The sequence below is a fragment of the Silene latifolia genome, chromosome 1 (assembly GCF_048544455.1).
Source record: "Silene latifolia isolate original U9 population chromosome 1, ASM4854445v1, whole genome shotgun sequence".
NCBI classification, from domain to species: domain Eukaryota; kingdom Viridiplantae; phylum Streptophyta; class Magnoliopsida; order Caryophyllales; family Caryophyllaceae; genus Silene; species Silene latifolia.
This window is the reverse complement of record NC_133526.1, coordinates 5,225,153-5,243,999: the sequence shown is the minus strand read 5'-3', so window position 1 is coordinate 5,243,999 and position 18,847 is coordinate 5,225,153. Positions and strand designations below refer to the sequence as shown.

General features: G+C 38.3%; 1 long non-coding RNA gene across 2 annotated transcripts in view; it reads left to right on the top strand.

Annotated features, from left to right (window-relative positions):
• Positions 1-18,847, top strand: part of LOC141594778 (uncharacterized) — a 146,889-nt gene that overhangs the window by 15,567 nt on the left and 112,475 nt on the right. For both annotated transcript variants that reach the window (XR_012522233.1, XR_012522234.1), the window contains exon 5: positions 13,195-13,262. This is a non-coding gene — a long non-coding RNA (uncharacterized LOC141594778). The remainder of the gene's footprint in view (positions 1-13,194; positions 13,263-18,847) is intronic.

The window sequence follows — 18,847 nt, the reverse complement described above, 5'->3', positions numbered from 1 at the left end:
CCAAACATAGCATTAGGTTCTTTTTGACACACTCCGGGTCATGGTTTCCCCGCCTTTGTGAGAGTTTGTTATATTTCCAAACTTTCTTTTTGAATAATCCTGTACCTTGTATTTTGTTTCTTTATCGAATTAAGGTTTTGCTTCAGGTTTGCTGCCCTCAGTTTATCTTTCACCGTCTAGGAATCTCACTGGTTTTAAGGGAGTTTGCTCACTCATATGAAACATTTCATTTAAAAACTGTTAGTTTTTGTGATTCCTGTAGATTAATATATCCGACACATGTCTTTTGGTTTTCTTGTCCTGTTTAGGTGGGTCACTTCAGTACTGGATGTGAGTATGTGACCACACGATCTATAGGGCATGGTGCTTGCCATGGGTTTTTGGAGGGAGCTTGCTCGTTCTTAGATTCTTTTAGTTACTATTATTATTATAGGTGAGATTCCTTGAGGTGGGTGTTTCCCTCATGTATTAGTTTTATTTCCTGATTTTTATTTAGGTTTGTCACCCGATTACATCACCAGGCCTCGTGGTTTGCACAGGTTTTTATTTTGACCAAAACAACTATTTTGGTACTAGTCTGCTATGTTTTCTCTTCCGTTATCAAGTTGAGCTTTTGCTGGAGGTTAATTTATCCCACAAGCGATTCTTTTGGTTTTCTAATCTTTATTTAGGTCTGTGGTCTGTCATTCCATTACAGCGTGCAGCCTTTAGGCGTACGAGTGAGGGATAAGTGCATCCTACCCACTATTCTTTTGATTACTTGATTTTATGGAGGTATGTCACTCCGCTACAACATCAGGCTTCGTGTTTACAGTAGTCTTTGTTGACCTTAACCTTTTGTTTTCTTATCTGCTGGATTTCACTCTTCGTAGTCGAACGTGTTTTCGTTCCTTAGTGAGGTGAGCTTTTGCTGTAGGCTTGGAGCATGCTGCATCTTTCACGTGAAATTAAGGATAGAGTTTTTTCACTGATTTGAAGGGAGTTTGTCACACACTCACACATGATTCTTTTGATTTTCTGATTTTTATTTAGGTGTCTTTCACCATCACCAAATCACCAGGCTTCGTGGTTTATGGGAGTTTCTTTGTTAACCCAAACCTATTTTTTGCACTAAATTTTAATCCTCTCATAGCATTTGTTTCCCTTGCTTATTGAGTTAAAAACTTTTGCTACAGGCTCGCAACCCCCAGTGTAGATGCACGTGGTTCACAAGATTGTGTTTGCTTAATTTTTCTTTTGCTGGATTTAAATTTCCTAGTCAATGTGTTCTCCTTCCTTAGTGAGTTGAGCTTTTGCTGCAGACTTGCAGAATGCCTTATATATGAGATGAAGTTGAGGATACAATAGAGGTTCCCATTGGGTTGGAGGGAGTTGCTCACTCTAAATGAATTTTTCATTTACAATTTTTTGGTTTTGAGATTTCTGTTGGATAAGTATCTCACAAGTGCCTCTTGATTTCCTTTCCTATATAGGTCTACCACGCCATTACTGTATCTGGCCTCATGGTTTATGGGAGTCTCTATGTTAAACTTCTTTTTTTCACTTAATTTATATTGTCGTAGACTTGTAGTGTTTCGATCCTTAGTGGGTTAAGCTTATGCTGCAGGCTTGGAGGAGGATGCTGTCTATTTGATGTGAAGTTAAGGATATAGAGGGTTTCCGGTGGTTTGGAGGGAGTTTGTTATCTCTTAATGAAATTTCATTTACAATCTTTAGCTTCTGTGATTCCATCTTGCACATAATTCTCTTGGTTTCTGACTTTATTTAGGTTTTGACACTATCCAGGTTTGGTGGTTTCTGCCTTTGTGAGAGTTTGTCTATAATTCCAACTTTTGTTTTTTCAATAATCTTATAGGAGTTCGCTTACTCTTTGAAATCATTTTTATTTTACGAGGAATGTCAGTTTATCCTTAACCATCATGCTTTTGATTTATTTTTTTTAAAAATTAGGTATGGCAATTGATGAGACAAAAGAGAGGGTGGAGAGAAAGTTGGAATTGTGGAGGCAGACTTTAGAGACTCGTGGGTTCAGGCTGAGCAGGAGTAAGACTGAGTATTTGAGGTGTCAGTTCACTAAGGTGGCGGGGAGTATTATTTTCGATGGGAATGTTGTTGAGGGTTCAGATTTCTTCAGATATCTAGGATCTATTATTCAAAAAGATGGGGAGTTAGACGGAGATGTGGCTCACAGAATTAAAGCGGGATGGTTGAAATGGAAGAGTGCTTCAGGGTTTCTATGCGATAAAGATATGCCCCAAAGATTAAAGGGAAAATTTTATCGCACGGCAATTAGGCTCGCTTCTACTTTACGGCTCCGAGTGTTGGGCCGTGAAGCATTGTCACATTCAAAAGATGAGTGTGGCGGAGATGCGCATGTTGAGGTGGATGTGCGGACATACAAGGAAAGATCGGTTAAGGAATGAGGTGATTAGGGAAAAGGTAAAAGTGGCGCCAATAGAGGACAAGATGATGGAAAACCGACTAAGATGGTTTGGCCACGTGAGAAGGAGACCTATGGACGTACCGGTTAGAGGGCCGGAGACTTGGAGAACAGAAAAAGGTCCCTAGAGGCGAGAGGAAGACCGAGACAGACATGGTTGAGAGTGATAGAGCACGATATGAGAGTTCTGGGGCTTGAGGAGAGTATGGTGACGGAGAGGGCACAATGGAGGGAAAGGATACATGTGGATTTTTAGTATTTGATGTTTTTTTGACAGATTTAGTGTTTTTTTATTTATTTAATTTAAAGAAATTAATTTATTTATCTTTCTCTCCTTTATTACACACTTTTTCAAGAACCACTTTCTTATAGATTTTACCTGGTTCATTCCGGATCCTTAACTCTATTTCGGTTTTTAAAAATCGTTTTAATCTTTTCTCTCGATTTAAATTTTAAGTTTTTATAAAAGAAAGACGAAATTCGATTTTAAAACCCCTAAGTTCACCTTGACTTTCCATCACATTTTCGTTCTCCCTTTTTGTTTTTCATCTTCCCTTTTTTATTCGCATTTTGAGGCGTGCGTTCACCCATGGACTGTTTGAAAGGATGATTCATGTCAGCCGATCCCAAATCATTTTGGGATTAAGGCTCTGATGTTGTTGTTGTTGTTGTTGTTGTATTAGGTATGGCAATTCCGTTACAACACACAGTCCACGTGATTTACAGGAGTTTGTATGTTGACTTAAATTTTGTGTTTTCTTTCATTGGCGAGTTGACCTTTTTTCGCAGGCCTGGCAAAAGATTTATATAGAGGTTTTGATTGGTTCTTATGAAACATTTCATTTAAAAGCTGTTAGTTTTTGAGAGTCCTGTAGATTAATATATCCCGCACATGTCTTTTAGTTTTCTCGTCTTGTTTAGGTCTGTCACTTCATTACGGGATGTGGCCACACAATTAATAGGCTATGAAGTTAAGGGAATGGTGGTTGCCATGGGTTTGTGGAGGGAGCTTGCTTGTTCTTAGATTCTTTTAGTTACTATTATTATAGCTGAGATTCCTTGAGGTGGGTATTTCCCTCACGTATTTCTTTTATTTCCTGATTTTTATTTAGGTTTGTCACCCGATTACATCACCAGGCCTCGTGGTTTGCACAGGTTTTTGTGTTGACCAAAACAACTATGTTGCAGGCTCGTTACATGGTGTTTGTTTTACAAGTAGTTGTTTCCAGCAGTTTATAGGGAGTTCCCCAACTCTTTAATAACATTTCATTACCATTTTTGACTTCTGAGATACCTTGATGGCAATGTATTCCACATGAAATTCTAGGCCTTGGGGTACGGGAGTTTGTTGACGACCTAATTTTTTCCTTTTGTGCCTAATATAAATCCTCTAGTAACCTTTTAGCATTTGATTTGTAATTCTTTTGCTATTCTCAATTTTTTAGGCTTGTCACTCAGCCATCCAAGCCTCATGGTGAAAGGGAGTTTCTTTGTTGGCCCTTTTTTGTATTGAATTTCAATCCTCATAGTCTGCATCTTAGAATATGACTGACATGATGGTATGTACGTGTCATTGAGCAGTGAAATCGCTGGTAGAGCATGTGGCAGGTTTCTCCTGATTGTTTTTTTTATATGTCTTCCTTTGTTACTATCTTGGACTTGATTCTTTGTAAGAGCTTTCATCATCTGGATACCCTGTTTCTCATTTTTGAACAACCTATGTTTATGGCCTTCAAGGAGTGTGCCCCCCATGTAGTACGTTGGAGGTAGAACCCATGTATTTGTCTTTCAATACGAAGATTGTGGATGTGTATAGCTATTGAGCACGATATGCTTTTTTGTTTGATCAGTCTTGCGATAAATTAGTGTCGAAGATTACTACTCCTGGAGTTTTACAGAATCACAGGTGCATTAGTGAAGGTAAGCCAAGGGTATTGTTTCTGAATCCTCATAACTTGATGATAATTAGTTCCACATGATCCTGTTTTTCCGGAACCCTATGAAGACTTTAGATTTGTTTTCGTTTCTCTTGGATGAAGATGGGATCACAGAAATAGTGGGCTTTGAAGATAAAAAGGCCAGCGGTTGCAATCTTTTTGAAGGTCAAGTAGTCGACCCTTCTTTATTTGTTTTGGCAACCTATATAGTTAACCTAAGGAGAATCATACAGATTGCGTCTGATGCTGGGCATGTGTATTGATGCTGGTATGATTTGAGCATCGGGGTATGTTGTTATGACATAAGAGTAGCTTTTCTTCATCCCGACATCTTTTAAATTTTGGTTTGTCATGACCCCTTGGTCTTTCAATTTTCTCCTTCTGCTTCAGGCTACAATGAGTATTGGTCGTGACTCGTGACTGGATGTTACGCTTTGATCCTAAACAAAGGTTAAATCCTCTTGGGCAACTAATCTTACTATGATTTGTCATTGAGTTTACTATGGATTCAGCATTATGGTACTTTGTGAACTTGTGATCTTTTTAGGGAGTAACATTTCTTAAGTACAGCTAGGACACTGTGGGGTTGTATCATGATGTTTGGCTCAATTGATGGTTTTTGTGGCCACTGCCCACTATACTTCAATAATCAGGTTGGTTCCGGATAACCGCTGCCCCGATCTTTCTCTTTATCCTCAAGTCATGGTTTCTTCATTGTCCTCTGTAAGAATGTCGATCTTTTCCTTCATGAATATGCTCAAAAGGGCTTCTTACTATTGTGGGCGTATAAGGTTTTGAAGCTTCATGAATATAATAACATACTTACCTTATCTTAGTATTATATGTACTTAGCTAACCATCCCTATGTTTTTCAATTGATGTTGCCTCTATTCTGTAAGTGGATGCATATATCCCCATTGTCTGCGCGTCTTAGGGATATGACTGACAGCCTTGGAACTTTTGGGTTGTGCTCTTTGAACTTTTGGGATATGAAGGCTCCTTATACTGTTAAGCTTTTGCTGCACCCTTTCAACCCTCAATTTGTCTTTCACGAAGTTTAAGGATATAGAATTGTCGATGGGTCCTCTTTATTAAATTAATTTCCAGTAGGGATTGATCTAATCTCAGTATGTCACAAGTTTTGCGTGAACGTTCCTTCCTCAGTTAGATTCACGCAGAAGTATCATTGGAGAACCTGTGCCAGGTTGAGCCAGCTTCAATTTTGTTACCGGTAGTCAAGTGAATCTATTTTATATCTTCCTTTTGATAGAATTTGATTTAGGCTTTGGACATGCGGCTAAGCAGAGGTATATCATACATTTGTGTGGACAATCCTCTTTCCTTCAGGTTTGTGCAGAAGATTTATGACTGTCTAGAGTAATGTGCCTGTTATGACTTCGGGTTTCGGCATGCATCCAGATAACGTCATGGATATTCTTCCAAGTTTTATAGCCTTTGAACTTTTGGGTTGTTCCCTTTTGCTCCATGTTTTTCCCCTTCCTTGCATGGTTACGCTTTTGCGAGGTCTTAAGGAACTTCGCTTACTCTTGGGGTGTTTCTTTGTTAACCCAAACCTTCTTTTTGCGCTAAATTTTAACCCTTCCATAGCATGTGTTTCCTGTTCTTATTGAGGACTTTTTGCTACAGGCTCGCAATTCTCAATGCACATGTCTTGGAAGTTAAGGTATAGAGGCTTCTACTAGTTTTAAGGGAGTTTGCATACAATACAGGTGGTGTACAAGAGTTTGTTTGATTGCTTTATTTTTTTGCTGGATTTATTCCTTCGTCAATGTGTTGTCCTTAGCGAGTTGAGCTTTTGCTGCAGACTTGCAGAATGCCTTGTATATGAGATTAGAGATTCCCATTGGTTTGGAGTGTTGTTCACTCTTAATGAACATTTCATTTACAATTTTTTTTTGCTTCTGAGTGCCTTATTTCCTTAATAAAATTTCATTTACAATTTTTAGCTTCTGGGATTCCATTTTTAAATTTGATTCTTTTGGTTTCGGACTATATTTAGGTTTTGACACTCTCCGGGTCTCGTGGCTTCCGCCTTTGTGAGAGTTTGTTTATAATTCCACACTTTTTTTTTTAAACTATTTTAATCTTACGAGTAAGGTTAGTTATGCTTTCCTCATCCATCATCCTTTTGATCTACCTTTTCTTTGTTTAAATTTAGATATATCCTTCCATTATAACAAAAGTCCAGGTGATTTACAAGAGTTTGTTTGTTGACTTCATCAGTTTATCTTCTTTCGTTGAGTTAGTTAATTAAAACATTGTAAACGAGTTCTCTTTCATTGGTGAGTTGACCTTTTGCTGCAGGCCTGGAAAAAGGTCTGATATAGAGGTTTCCCCTGGTGTAGAGGGAGGTTGCTCACTCTTCTTGAACATTTCATTTAAAGCTGTTAGTTTTGAGAGTCCTGTAGATTAATATATCCCACACTTGTCTTTTGATTTTCTGATCTTTTTTAGGTCCGTCACTTCATTAGTGGATGTCACCTCACCCGGTTTATAGGCCATGAAGTTAAGGGCATGGAGGTTGCCACTCCATTGCTGTATAGGCCTCAGGGTTTATGGGAGTGTCTATGTCAGCTTAAACTTTGTTTTTTTCGCATGTATTAGATTTTCATAGACGAGTTTTGCAATCCTTAGCTGGTTAAGCTTATGTTGCAGGCTTGGAAGGTGCCGTCTATTATGTGAAGTTAAAGGATATAGAGGTTTCCGTTGGTTTGGAGGGAGTTGGTTCACTCTTAATGAAATCTCATTACAATTTTTAGCTTCTGAGATCCATCTTACACATAATTCTTTTGGTTTCTGACTTCATTTAGGTTTTGACTCCCTCCGCGTCTAGTGGTTTGATTTTTTATCATCAAGTGGCTTTGGAGAAGGGCTTTGATTCAGTGGTATTCAAGTGGTATCAGATTGTTTCTTGATAGCCGCTGCCGCTAATCTTTCTCTTCATCCGCTGAGTGTCTCATACAGTCATAGGAAGGCAACCATACAACATACTATAACCACCGTTGTTGCCGATTTGTTCTTTTTACTCTCAGGTTGTATTCCTTCCACATCGCGGTTTTTTCATTGTCCTCTCTAACAATGTCCGTCCACCTTTTCCTTTCAGTTCGATCAAAGTTGCTGCAAACTTGATCGTATCTGTTTTCTTGCCTTAGATGAGTTGAGGTTTTACTCCGCAGCTAGATTTGTGGTACAAGGGCTGGGATAGACCTTCTGTACAATGCCTGCTCCTTGTCTCTTAAGGAGGATCTAATCTCACTGTCACAAGTTTTGTGTGAACAGAAGCAGGATTGTAGAACTTTTCATTTACTGTTTTTTTGCTTTTGAGATTCCTGTAGGATATGAATCTCACAACTGCCTTTTGACTTCCTTTTTATATAGGTTTGCCACCGTATCTGGCCGCACGGGTTATGGGAGTCTCTATGTCAAGTGTTAAACTTCCCTTTATCTGTATTGTATTTAAATCTTCATTGTCTGCGTGTCTTAGCGATATGACTGACATAGCCTTGGGAACTTTTGGATTGTGCTCTACGAACTTTAGGGATATGAAGACTCCTTGTATTGTCAAGCTTTTGCTGCATGCATTCAACTCTCAATTTGTCTTTCACAAAGTTAAAAGATATAGAATCGTCCATTGGTTTTAAGGGGATTTGCTTACTCTTAGGCTTACGAGTGAGGGATAAGTGCATCCTACCCACTATTCTTTTGATTACTTGATTTTATGTAGGTATGTCACTCCGTTACATCAGGTTTCGTGGTTACAGGAGTCTTTGTTGACCTTAACATTTTTTTCCTATCTGCTGGATTTCACTCTATGTAGTCAAATGTGTCTTCGTTTCTTAGTGAGGTGAGCGTTTGCTGTAGGCTTGGAGCATGCTCTATCTTTTCAAGTGAAATTAAGGATATAGAGTTTTTTCACTGCTTTGAAGGGAGTTTGTCACACTTGCTAAACCTTTTATTTCCAATTTTTAGCTTTTGAGATTCCTTGAGGTCTGTATCTCAGACATGATTCTTTTGATTTTGTGATTTTTATTTAGGTTTGTCTCTCACCATCACCAAGTCACCAGGCTTCGCGATTTATGGAGTTTCTTTGTTAACCCAAACCTATTTTTTTGTGCTAAATTTTAATCCGCTCAGAGCATGTGTTTCCCTTGCTTACTGAGTTTAAAAACTTTTTCTACAGGCTCGTAACCCTCAGTGTAAATGCACGTGGTTCACAAGAGGTTCCCATTGGTTTGGGGGGAGTTTCTCACTCTTAATGAACTTTCCCAATTTTTTGCTTTTGAGATTCTTGTAGGATAAGTATCCTCACAAGTGTCTTTTGACTTACTTTTTTATATAGGTCTGCCACTTCATTACCGCATCTGGCCTCATGGTTTATGGGAGTCTCTATGTCAACTTAAACTTTCATTTCACTGAATTTATCTTGTCATAGTATACCTTTTCAATCCTTAGTGGGTTAAGCTTATGCTGCAGGCTTGGAGGAGGATGATTCTGTCTATTTGATGTCAAGTTAAGGGTTTCACTGGTTTGGAGGAAGTTTGTCTCTTAATGAAATTTCATTTAAAATACGTAGCTTCTGAGATTCCATCTTACACATAATTCTTTTGATTTCTGATTTCATTTAGGTTCTTTTGACACTCTCCGGGTCATGGTTTCCGCCTTTGTGAGAGTGTTATATTTCCAAACTTTCTTTTTGAATAATCCTGTACCTTGTATTTTCTTTCTTTATCGAATTAAGGTTTTGCTTCAGGTTTGCTGCCCTCAGTTTATCTTTCACCATATAGGGATCTCACTGGTTTGAAGGGAGTTTGCTCACTCATATGAAACATTTCATTTAAAAGCTGTTAGTTTTTGAGGTTCCTGTAGATTAATATATCCGACACATGTCTTTTGGTTTTCTTGTCCTGTTTAGGTCTGTCACTTCAATACTGGATGTGAGTATGTGACCACACGATCTATAGGCCGTGAAGTTAAGGGCATGGTGCTTGCCACCGGTTTTGGAGGGAGCTTGCTCGTTCTTGGATTCTTTTATTTACTATTATTATTATAGCTGAGATTCCTTGAGGTGGGTGTTTCCCTCATGTATTAGTTTTATTTCCTGATTTTTATTTAGGTTTGTCACCCGATTACATCACCAGGCCTCGTGGTTTGCACAGGTTTTTATGTTAAACAAAACAACTATTTCGGTACTCTGCACTTAAAACCTTATAGTCTACTATGTTTTCTCTTTCGTTATCATGTTGAGCTTTTGCTGGAGGTTAATTTATCCCACAAGCGATTCTTTTGGTTTTCTGATCTTTATTTAGGTCTGTGGTCTGTCATTCCATTACAGCGTGCAGCCTCTTGGTTTATGGGAGTTTCTTAATAAACTTCAACGTTTTATCTTTTTGCATTGGATTTATATCCTCATACAGCATGTGTTCTGTTTTGCTTAGAGGAATAGCTTATGTTGCAGGCTCGTTACACGGTATTTGTTTTACAAGAAGCTAGAGATATAGTTGTTTCCAGCGGCTTATAGGGAGTTCCCTGACTCTTAACGAACATTAAAGAACATTTCATTACCATTTTTGGCTTCTGGGATACCTTGATGGCAATGTACCACATGAAATTCTAGGCCTTGGGGTTTACGGAAGTTTGTTGATGACCTAATTTTTTCTTTTGTGCTTAATTTAAATCCCTAATAACTTTTTAGCATTTGCTTTGTAATTCTTCTGCTATTCTCAATTTTTTAGGCTTGTCACTCAGCCATCCAAGCCTCATGGTGAAAGGGAGTTCCTTTGTTGGCCCTTCTTTTGTAATGAATTTAAATCCTCATAGTCTGCATCTTAGGAATGTGACTGACATGATGGTATGTACGTGCGTCATTGAGCAGTGAAATAGTTGGTGGAGCATGTGGCAGGTTTCTCCTGATCGTTTTTTTAGGTCTTCCTTATTACTATCTTTGACTTGATTCTGCTTCTGCTACAGGCTACAATGAGTATTGGTCGTGACTGGATGTTACGCTTTGATCCTAAACAAAGGTGCAATCGGCTTGGGTAACTAATCTTATTGTGATTTGTCATTGAGTTTACTATGGATTCAGCATTGTGGTACTTTGTGAACTTGTGATGTTTTTGGGGAGTAACCTTTTTTAAGTACAGCTAGGACACTGTGGGGTTGTATCATGATGTTTGGCTCAATTGATGGTTTTTGTGGCCACTTGCCACTACTTCAAAAATCAGGTTGTTTCCGGATAACTGCTGCCCCGATCTTTCTCTTTATCCTCAAGTCATGGTTTCTTCTTCATTGCCCTCTGTAAGAATGTCGATCTTTTTCTTCATGAATTTGCTCAAATGGGCTTCTTACTATTGTGGGCGTATGAGGGTTTTGAAGCTTCATGAATATAATAACATACTTATCTGATCTTATCTTAGTATTTTATGTACTGACTGTTAGTTTGGTTTTACTCCGTAGATGTTGCCTCTAGTCTGTAAGTGGATGCGTATATCCCCATTGTCTGCGCGTCTAGGGATATGACTGACATAGCCTTGGAACTTTTGGGTTGTGCTCGTTGAACTTTTGGTATATGAATACTCCTTATATTGTTAAACTTTTGCTGCACGCTTTCAACTCTCAATTTGTCTTTCACGAAGTTTAAGGATGTAGAATCGTCCATGGGTCCTCTTTATTAAATTAATTTCCAGATTCACGCAGAAGAATTATTGGAGAACGTTCCTTCGTCAGTTAGATTCACGCAGAAGAATTATTGGAGAACCTGTGCCAGGTTGAGCCAGTTGGAGAGTGGTACTTCTTTTATTCGTCAATTTTGTTACCGACAGTCAAGTGAATCTATTTTATACCTTCCTTTTGATAGAATTTGATTTAGGCTTTGGACATGCGGCCAAGCAGAGGTATATTATACATTTGTGTGGACAATCCTCCATCCTTCAGGTTTGTATAGAAGATTTATGGCATGCATCCAGATAACGTCATGGATATTCTTCCAAGTTTTATAGCCTTTGAACTTTTGGGTTGTTCCCTTTTGCTCCACGTACCCCCCCCCCCCCCCTATATTGTTAAGCTTTTGCGACATGCTTTCAACCCTCAATTTGTTTTTCAAGAAGTTCAAGGATATAGACTCGTCCACTGGTCTTAAGGAACTTCGCTTACTCTTGAGGAGTTTCTATGTTGACCAAACCTTCTTTTTGCACTAAATTTAGTCCTTTCATAGCATGTGTTTCCTGTACTTCTTGAGAACTTTTTGCTACAGGCTTGCAATTCTCAATGTATATATGTCATGAAATTAAGGTATAGAGGCATTTACTAGTAGTCTAGTTTTAAGGGAGTTTGCTTTCAATACAGGTGGTGTACAAGAGTGTTTGATTGCTTTATTTTTTTGCTGGATTTATTCTTTCGTCAATGTGTTCTCCTTAGCGAGGTGAGCTTTTGCTTCAAACTTGCAGAATGCCTTATATATGAGACGAAGTTAAGGATACAATAGAGATTCCCATTGGTTTGGAGGGAGTTATTCACTCTTAAATGAACTTTTCATTTACAATTTTTTGCTTCTGGGCTCCATTCTTACATTTGATTATTTTGGTTTCCGACTTAATTTAGGTTTTGACAGTCTTGTTTGCTTTTATTTTCTTTTGTTATCGAATTTAACTTTTGCTGCAGGTTTGTATCCCCCAGTTTAACTTTCATGATTTAGAGATCTCACTTGTTTTAAGGGAGTTTTCTTGCTCTTTAAAATCAGTATCTTTTTTACTAGTTTAATCTTACGAGTAAGGTCAGTTAAGCTCATCACATCCATCATCCTTTTGATTTATCTACCTTTTTTTTGTTTAAATTTAGGTGTGTCATTCCCCATTATAGCAAAGTCCACGTGATTTACAAGAGTTTGTTGACTTTATCTTCTTTCTTTCGTTGAATTAGTTAATTAAAACTTCATTGTAAACGAGTTCTCTTTCATTGGTGAGTTGACCTTTTGCTGTAGATTAATATATCCCACGCTTGTCATCTTTTTTAGGTCTGTCACTTCATAAGTGGATGTTACGTCACCTGGTTTATAGGCCATGAAGTTAAGCGCATGGAGGTTGCCACTCCATTACTGTATCGGCCTCGGGGTTTATGGGAGTCTCTATGTCAGCTTAAACTTCTTTTTTTTTCGCATGTATTACATTTTCATAGACTCAGTTTTTCAATCCTTAGCGGGTTAAGCTTATGTTACAGGCTTGGAGGATGCCGCCTATTATGTGAAGTTAAAGGATATAGAGGTTTCCATTGGTTTGGAGGGAGTTGGTTCACTCTTAATGAAATTTCATTTACAATTTTTAGCTTCTGAGATCCATCTTACACATAATTCTTTTGGTTTCTGACTTCATTTAGGTTTTGACTCTCTCCGGGTCTAGTGGTTTGATTTTTGATCATCAAGTGGCTTTGGAGAAGGGCGTTGATTCAGTGCTATGCTATGTTGGTTTTTATTTTAAATGACACCGATTGCGTCATGTTACTGTAGACAGCAGTGGTTATGGTATTGATACTAGACAAAGATGACATTGTGCTTAGGTATATAGTCTTATGATGGTTTGTTTATATGGTATTCGTTCCTTAAGGGTCGTGAATTCTTGCTTATTGATGTCTTTAGTTTCTCTGCATTGTGAAGAATCATTGCAGAGTGATACTGCATTTACTCTTCAGTTCAAAGAATGTATTCTACCTTTTGATAGAATTTGATTTAGGCTTTAGACATGCTGCCAGTTAGAGGTGTGTCAATTCATTTGTGTGGATGATCCTCTTTCCTTCAGGTTTGTGCAGAAAAATTTATGGCTGTCTAGAGGAATGTGCCTGTTATGACTTGGGGTTTCGGCATGCATCCAGATAACGTAATTTATATTCTTCCAAGTTTTATAGCCTTTGAACTTTTGGGTTGTTCCCTTTTCTCCATGTTTTTCCCCTTCCTGTAACTTTTGCGACACACTTTCATGCCTTTCAATTCAATCCTCAATTTGTCTATCATGCATTTGGTGACTTATAGAAGTGGAGGTAATGCTAGTCAAATTGACTTCCTTTTGGTAAGGAATGTGTGGAGGAAAGAGTACACCGATTGCAAGGTCATACCCGGGGAAAGTGCCGCAACACAACATAGACTAGTGGTTCTTGATTTTCGGGGTAAGAGAGACTTGAGGAAGAGAAAGATAATCGGTGAGGCACGGATCAAGTGGTGGAAGCTACAAGGGGGAAACCAACAAGCGTTTTTGGATAAGGTTGGAAGTAGCGATATTTGGTCGGATTGCGAGGAGAAAGATATTGATGCAACGTGGGATAAATTGGAGCATGTTGTAAAGGATTTGGCGAGAGAGGTGTTAGGGGAATCTAAAGGGAATAGACCATCAAGTAAGGACACATCTTGGTGGAACGATGTGGTGAGACAAGCGATAAAGACTAAACGTGAATGCTATAAGGTTCTGGGGAAATGCATGAGTGATGAGAACTTTGAAAAGTACAAGGAGGCTAGACGAGCCGCTAAAAAGGCCGTACGAGATGCGAGGGCAAAAGTTAACCAAGAAGTGTATGCCAGGTTGGACACGAGAGAAGGAGAGAAGGATATCTATAAACTGGCTCGGATAAGAGACCGAAAGACGAGAGATATTGGGAGAGTTTGGTGTGTGAAAGATATGGACGACAAGGTTAAGTTCGGATACCGAAATAAAGGCTAGATGGAGTTCTTACTTTGATAATTTATTCAATGGACATCAGGACAAGGTTTTGGGGATGTAGAGGTAACACCAAGCATGATTAATCGGGAATTTGTGCGTAGAATACAAAAGAGTGAAGTTAGAAAGGCGTTAAGGAAGATGGGGTCAAAGAAAGCAGAGGGACCGGATGGTATACCCATAGAAGTTTGGAGGTGCTTTGGGGAGAAAGGGATCGAATGGGTAACCATGCTCTTCAACAAGATGCCATCGGCTTGGAGGAGAAGCACTCTTGTCCCTTTGTACAAGAACAAAGGTGATGTTCAAGAGTGTTCCAATTATCGGGGAATTAAACTTGTGAGTCATACGATGAAGTTATGGGAGCGGGTAATCGAGCAAAGGCTTAGGAGATGTGTAGACATCTCGGAAAACCAATTTGGATTTATGCCCGGGAGATCGACTATGGATGCGATTTTTATCATGAGACAGTTGATGGAATACCATCGGGACAAGAAGAAGGACTTACATATGGTTTTTATTGACTTGGAAAAGGCATATGATAGGGTACCAAGAGAAGTACTTTGGTGGGCTTTGGCGAGAAAGGGTGTGTCGCGAAAATATATTGACCTCATAAAGGACATGTATGAGGGGGCTAGTGCAAGTGTTCGCACTAATGTTGGGAGAACTAAGAATTTCCTATTACCATCTGGGTGCATCAAGGTTCCGCACTTAGTCCTTTTCTCTTTGCTATAGTTATGGATGAGTTGACAAGGGATATTCAGAACGACATCCCTTGGTGTATGATGTTTGCCGATGATATTGTGTTGATTGATGAGACAAAAGACGGGGTGGAGAGAAAGTTGGAATTGTGGAGGCAGACTTTAGAGACTCGTGGGTTCAGCCGAGCAGAATAAGACCGAGTATTTGAGGTGTCGGTTCACTAAGGTGGCGGGGTTGAGATCGACAGAGGCGGGGAGTATTATTTTCGATGGGAATGTTGTTGAGGGTTCGGATTTCTTCGGATATCTAGGATCTATTATTCAAAAAGATGGGGAGTTAGACGGAGATGTGGCTCGCGTAATTAAAGCGGGATGGTTGAAATGGAAGAGTGCTTGGGGTTTTATGCGATAAAGATATGCCCCAAAGATTAAAGGGAAAATTTTATCGCACGGCAATTAGGCTCGCCTTCTACTTTACGACCCGAGTGTTGGGTCGTGAAGCATTGTCACATTCAAAAGATGAGTGTGGCGGAGATGCGCATGTTGAGGTGGATGTGCGGACATACAAGGAAAGATCGGTTAAGGAATGAGGTGATTAGGGAAAAGGTAAAAGTGGGCGCAATAGAGGACAAGATGATGGAAAACCGACTAAGATGGTTTGGCCACGTGAGAAGGAGACCTATGGACGTACAGGTTAGAGGCCGGAGACTTGGAGAAGAAAAAGGTCCCTAGAGGTAGAGGAAGACCGAGACAGACATGGTTGAGAGTGATAGAGAGCACGATATGAGAGCCTGGGGCTTGAGGAGAGTATGGTGACGGAGAGGGCAAAATGGAGGGAAAGGATACATGTGGATTTTTAGTATTGGATGTTTTTTGACATATTTAGTGTTTTTTTTATTTAATTTAAAGAAATTAATTTATTTATTTTTCTCTCCTTTATTACACTTTTTCACCAACCACTTCCTTATAGATTTCATCTGGTTCATTCCGGATCCTTCACTCTATTTCGGTTTTTAAAAATCGTTTTAATCTTTTCTCTCGATTTAAATTTGAAGTTTTTATAAAAGAAAGACGGAATTCGATTTTAAAACCCCTAAGTTCACCTTGACTTTCAATTACATTTTCGTTCTTCCTTTTTGTTTTTCATCTTCCCTTTTTTATTCGCATTTTGAGGCGTGCGTGCACCCATGGACGGTTCGAAAAGATGATTCATGTCAGCCGACCCCAAATCATTTTGGGATTAAGGCTCTGATGTTGTTGTTGTTGTTGTTGAAGTTCTAGGATATAAACTCGTCCACTGGTCTTCAGGAACTTCGCTTACTCTTGGGGAGTTTCTTTGTTAACCCAAACATTCTTTTTGCGCTAAATTTTAATCCTTCCATAGCATGTGTTCCCTGTACTTATTGAGGACTTTCTACTACAGGCTCGCATTTCTCAATGTATATGTCATGAACTTGAGGTGTAAAGGCTTCTACTAGTTTTAAGGGACTTTGCATACAATACAGGTGGTGTACAAGAGTTTGTTTGATTGCTTTATTTTTTTGCTGGATTTATTCCTTCGTTAATGTGTTGTCCTTAGCTAGTTGAGCTTTTGCTGCAGATTTGCAGAATGTCGTATATATGAGATGAAGTTAAGGATACAATAGAGATCCCCTTTGATTTGGAGGGAGTTGTTCACTCTTAATAAACTGTTCATTTACAATTTTTTGCTTTTGAGTGCTGTATTTCCTTGATAAAATTTCATTTACAATCTTTAGCTTCTGGGGTTCCATTCTTACATTTGATTCTTTTGGTTTCCGAGTTAATTTAGGTTTTGACAGTCTCCGGGTCTCGTTGTTTCCTCCTTTGTGAGAGTTTGTCACCCGATTACATCACCAGGCTTCGTGGTTTACTTGGGTTTCTTTGTTGACCAATGCTACTAGTTTTTTATGCTCTGGTTAAATCCTTATAGTCTATGAAGTATGTGTTATCTTTCCTTGTCAAGTTAAGCTTTTGGTGGAGGTTTGGAGCTTGCTGTATATTTGACATGAAGGTTGAAGATGTCGAAGTCTACACTGGTTTAGAGAGAGTCTACTAACTCTTGGATGTTTGATTTCCCCACTCACAACATGGTGTTTGTTTTACAAGGAGCTTAAATATATTTCACTACTATTTTTGGCTTCTGAGATTGTGTATGTCAAAATTAAACCCTCTAGTAGCTTATTATTTTTAGCTTATGATCTCAATGCATTCACCCTTGTATTCCTTCGTTATTCTCACTTTTTTTAGGCTGGTCACTCCACTATGGCATCCAGGCCTCTTGGTTGCTTCGCGAGTCATAAAGGGAGAAGCACAACATTATGGAATATGACAGAAAATCAGCAACTAAAAATTGATCGACCACATAATAACAAAACAACTTTCGAAAGTTAACTTTGACTCCTCGGAACTAACAGACATACCACATATAATGGCCTTTAAATGGGGAGTGGACAATGGAGCACTTCTATCACAAGAATCATGTAATACATGCTTTCTTAAGTCTAGTGAATACTCAAGTGTACAAATAGTGTGTGAGAACAACAATTAAATGCAGAAAAGCATTTAAACCAAATGGGCCAAACAACCAAATAGGTAAAAAAAAAGTAGGTGTTTGACGACAGATTGGTAAAAAAACTACTCAATGCGACAAATAGGTAAAAAAATAGAGATTCCTGACATATACACAGGAAAACAAGGCGCGTGGTTCCAAACACTCAATATAAACTTTTTTGGGTTGGAATGTACGCTTATTTTCCTTGATGATTTTCCTTTCCTCTTAAAATATTAAAACCCAGAAACTTATCTCTCCATTCTCCACCATGAGTCCATGACTAATCATTTTCAATCCTTCACACCATTTCAAGATTTGATAATCAAAACCCAGTAACCTTCAAAGTTTGTTGCATTAATAAATTGGCATAATATAAACTATAGAGCAAAGTAAGGTGGTTTTCCTTTTTTTATTATATTGATTATTTTGATAAAAGTTGAAACTTTGATTGTTCTCTACATGCATGTACATATAGGGCTTGTTTGGTTGCCCATTAAAATCATGGGATCTTAAACTTCCTAGGAAGTGTAAAACCATGATGTTTGGTTGCCAAAATCATGGGAAGTAGAACTTCCCACATGAATCTACTTCCTCCATTATGTGGGAAGTCACTCACCAAGCCCCCCTTGGTCATTGGAACTTCCCACATGAATTAACTTCTCACATGCAAACCAAACATTTTTTGGGAATTCACATGAATTGGAAATTCATGTGAACTTGAAGTTCCCGGGAACTTTAGTTCCCTTATGTCAACCAAACAAGTCCATAGAATACTCCGTATATTAGGAGGAAGTGTAAATAATATGAAATTTGTGTTGGATTTTATGATGTTGTGAATAAAATATGTTAGTTTTGGTAATTTAATTAGGTAGAATGTACTTGGCTTTATGATTCATTTGGAAAATATTTAAGGGTTTATGATTTAGGGGTAAAATACAATTATATTTTTTAATTAAATTATGGGAAGCATGATTGATTGGCGTAAAAATCTCAAGGCTTATTGAGTTCTTATGTAAAGTTAGTCACAACACTCACAGGCCTCCATTACATAAAACTCGAATGATCCTTGTTTTATTTATTTTTATCTTAGGGGTGGTTCGTTACACCCATAAGCTTGTTAGACTACTAGTTTGGATGCCCGTGCGTTGCAACGGGGTAATTAACTTAGTAACAAAAAAATAGTTATAAGGTCTTAATATTTACATCTTATGTCTAATCATTTATTTAGATATGATCAAAAGTCAAAACATCTTATTTAAGAGACGCAAAAGATGTTGGGTTGATACATAAGTTCCAAGGATGCCTCATATTTATAATCATAAGACCACCATATGTTAATCTTTCGATGTGGGACAATTCTATTATTTTTATATAATCCTACATTATTTTTCAATGTGAGACATATAACATGCTAAGAAGTACACAATTTTATATATGTACAAATTATATGAAATCTATACGCTAATGATAGAATTTTTATCAGG